At 45.1% G+C, this 3,855-nt stretch overlaps 1 long non-coding RNA gene across 1 annotated transcript; it reads right to left on the bottom strand.

The window, feature by feature from the left end:
- Positions 1-433: 433 nt before the first annotated feature.
- Positions 434-3,583, bottom strand: LOC119336328. Its single transcript, XR_005162365.1, has 4 exons — positions 3,289-3,583; positions 3,119-3,194; positions 1,502-3,038; positions 434-834 (listed from the first exon to the last, which is right to left on the bottom strand). It is a non-coding gene; the product is annotated as an uncharacterized LOC119336328 (long non-coding RNA).
- Between the last annotated feature and the right edge of the window lie 272 nt (positions 3,584-3,855).

Raw genomic sequence — 3,855 nt, 5'->3', positions numbered from 1 at the left:
CGACGTCGTGATATTAGCCGAAGCCTTCGTGACGTCAGCGACTGAGCGGCGCGCACCGGATTGGACCGCGTAACGCAACTTCCTTTGTAACACTACTAGAGAAAAGGCTAGCAGCAGCGTGGGTTTTAGGTGTATCAGCAGCGCGGGGACCGGCGCTACTAATAAGGCGCTACAGCTAACAGTTAGTAGTAGCGTGGGAGAAACCCACGCTACTACTAACAAAGTTAGTAGTAGCGTGCGCCACCCACGCTACTGCTATTACAGACTCGCGCTACTACTAATCAAGTAGCAGTAGCATGCCTACAATACCAGCGCTACTAGTATCCTAAATACTAGTAGGGCACTTTTTTCCCAACGCTACTAGTAGCAAATTAGGAATTAAAAAAATAAAAATAGATGCAGTATTCATGAATGGAGATCAGACATGTCCAGTGCAAAATAAATTTCAAAGAACCATCTTAACACTTGTAGTGTTCATGGATGCAACATTCAACATCTCAATTCGAAGAGATCACGAGGACACACACAACCATCATCAAAAGGTTGGTACCTTCCCTAGCATTTCACCACCAACCTAACCAGACCACTTCTCTAGATGTACGTACAAAGAATCGAGGTCCTCCACCTTGAGGAACTCTGGACGGTGGTGTCGTCCAACACCTCGGTGACCTCCGGACGGTGGCGTCGAGGTCCTCCACCCCGGGGACCTCCTGCGTCGCAATCACCTGGACGATAATCTCTATGACACGGTCGCGGGGCTTCACGGTGAAGTCTGCCTCCGAGTAGTTGAAGAGCACGACTCCCATCGGGCCACAGTAGACCTCGTCGATCACCCTGCACCCAGTCGAGAAAGTGAAAACTTGTTAGTTCGCGCCCTCCTGCAGATCTAGTAGGGTATTTTCTTCAATTATCTGTCTCTTTTAGTCTATTATGAATCTTCAAAACGAAAAAACACCTACTAAATGCATACCCTAGTTGTACGTGTTCATGCTATCTTCTTGTTTTGGTGCATTCAAGAAATACTAGTGTATTTGAGCTATATATGCTTGAAATATTTGACCGTTAACATCTGTTCAAAATTTATCATTTCATGGATAGGGAAATCGCCAACAAAGGCATCAGAAAATTGATTCCCACTGCTCTTCAAAACAATGCTGGGGTCAATGTTGACTCTCCACAGAGCACCATTTTAAATCGGGCAGAAAAATGTACACAGGGAGTGATCTAAACGCTCTTATATTAGTTTACAGAGGGAGTAGTATATAAGGATGCCCATCATCTTATGGAAAAATGTACTAGCTACCAATAATGAACTATTCATGTTGAACAATTTAAATTCAAACAATTGTGAATAATGATTCAGCTTACACATCCTATAAACAAAATGGTCAACTCCATGATGTATCCATCAACTACCTAAATTTTAACATGGAAACCTTCCATAATATATAGACGGGAAAGAGATAGCAAAATGGATCATGCTTGAGATAGAGATTCTTACTGCAAATCTTAACAGAAGACATGACCTGCCAACACCTGAGTCTCCAATAAGCAATAGCTTGAAGAGGTAATCACTGCATGGTCAAATAAGAGAATGTTAGTCTCCAGCAAACACGGTGCATAGAGAATAAAACAAGTTGTGATGACATTTTCAAGATGATAATGAGATACAATAACTATGTCCAGGCTTGGAAGATTGAAAATAAATTAAAAGAGAAATGTATTCAAGATAATAACACACAACAATTAGATGGAATAATATTGTAAGGCTTAGACAAGTAAGCAGCGACAGATGAAGGGACATTTTGTTGTTTAATACTCAGCCAAAATGCCAGTTTTGCTAAGCTAATAGATCCCTATGTACTAGTGTGTGATTACTGTGATAGAATGTAAAAATAGTTCCCCTTGCAGCATTAAGACTAGTACTATAACAACAACCAGCACCCATTGATTCCTGCGATGAGAACCGTCTTTGAACAAAAGATCGCGCATTTGATGATCTGATACGAGCAAGTACTACAGTACTAAAGATCACGCATCTCAGAAGTTTATAATGATATTACGCTTATGGTGCCTAAATTATTCTCCATATGTCGTAGCAGCAGCAGCAAACATGATTAAGTCAGTGCTGTAAAACAATTACACATGGTGCTAAGTAAGATACCCCAGCTCCAAACATCTAAAATAGTCATTTCTTCTGTTTGGCACCTAGCAACATAGCTAATGGCTACATTTAGTTTCTCTTCCGCATGTTTCCACATGCATCCATATTTTCTCAAGCCAAGTATGCATGTATGTTGGTTAATTAATTGTGTTGTTGTAGTAAACAAGTACTAGCACCTTTGCTTGTCAATTGTACATACAAAAATCGACCTAACCCTGGCAACCTCGCACAGAATAGCAGATGTTGCGTCCATTTCCAAGCGATTAGCGGGGCAGGGTGGGTTGTACTGCCCCCATTCAAGCCTGAAACAGAGGCCAAACAACTATACGGAGTTGGCGATACACGACCACCCCAGCCTGCGATGAGGACTACAAAAGCATCAAACAGATCTACTTTTCTTTTATCCAATCATGAACCATTCTAACTTTCTAGCCTAGTACACAAGCATTATATATATACAGGAGCAAATTTGATGACGAATTGGAACCAAAGTTGAACTAGCCTGGTATGTAGAGTTCAGCTAAGCTAGGCAAATTACTCCCTCCTCCAATGGAATCAATCAAGCAGAGTAAACAAACACCTCACTTGACAACCAAGCAAGCAGTAAACCAATCAATTGTATGGTATGGATGGGGAACGCCTAATGATTTGATTAACATAACAACCACCATATATAGCTCCAACTAGTGAATCTGCTCGTGCTCAAGTCTGAATCGGAAAGGGAGAAAGCAAAAAACGTTTTTTTAAATCAGGCTAGAACCAGAACCGAGCAAGCAGAGAGATGGAGGAGAAGGAGGCTGCTCTCCTCTGCCAGAGCTTCCTTTGGCATCGGTGTCGTCCCGTTCCTTGGCGTTGTTCATCCTACATCAGTCACCTACAGAGAAGAGACGAGAGGAGAGATGGGGGTCAGAGAGAGACGGAGAAGTAGAAGAGAAGGGGAGGAGGGATTCGTACCATAGCACCGTCGTCGAGGTCTTGGAGGGTCACCATGGCCGGGCTTCGTGCCGTCGCTGGTCGCCGTTCCTCCTACCTAAAGATGCAGAGACATAGACTGAGATGTGGGTGAGAGAGAGAGAGAGATTGATGGAGAAGAAGAGGAGGAGGAGGAGGGATTCATGCCATACCATACCACCGTGGAGGAGGTCTTGGAGTGCTGCAATGGGTCGCCATGGACGGGCGGCTAGGGTTTCCGGCGAGGAGGTAGGTAGGGAGGGAGGGCGGTCAGATCTGACCGCGGGGTGAGCTGCTCCGCGAGTGGATCTGCGGCCAGGGAGGGGTCACCGGTGGTGGAGTGGCGGCCGGGATTGGGGGAGGTCGGCGGTGTCGGCGGCTGGGTTGGAGGGGATCGAGAGAGGAGGAAGAAGGAGCGGCGGGTGAGGTTGGAGAGAGAGTTTGGTGGGGTGGGAGTGGAATTTTTTTCTTTAGGATTAGGGTGGCAGTGGTGCGGCAAGGGAGGGATACCCTCAGTAGTAGCGTGGGTATCTTACCTGCGCTATAGCTATTTACTTAGTAGTAGTGCGGGTTTATACCCCTCGCTACTACTATGGCATGTTCCGGGGAGGCACGGTAGAGACCGCTTAGTAGTAGCGAGGGTTAAAAACCCGCGCTACTAGTAAGTAGCAATAGCGAGGGGTATAAACCTGCGCTGCTAGTAAGCGTCTGTGTATAAGCTTTTCCCTAGTAGTGCAATG

This window comes from Triticum dicoccoides, chromosome 7B, assembly GCF_002162155.2.
Source record: "Triticum dicoccoides isolate Atlit2015 ecotype Zavitan chromosome 7B, WEW_v2.0, whole genome shotgun sequence".
Taxonomy (NCBI): Eukaryota; Viridiplantae; Streptophyta; class Magnoliopsida; order Poales; family Poaceae; genus Triticum; species Triticum dicoccoides.
Note: the sequence above shows the minus strand (reverse complement) of the source record. Positions and strands in the feature narration are given on the sequence as shown.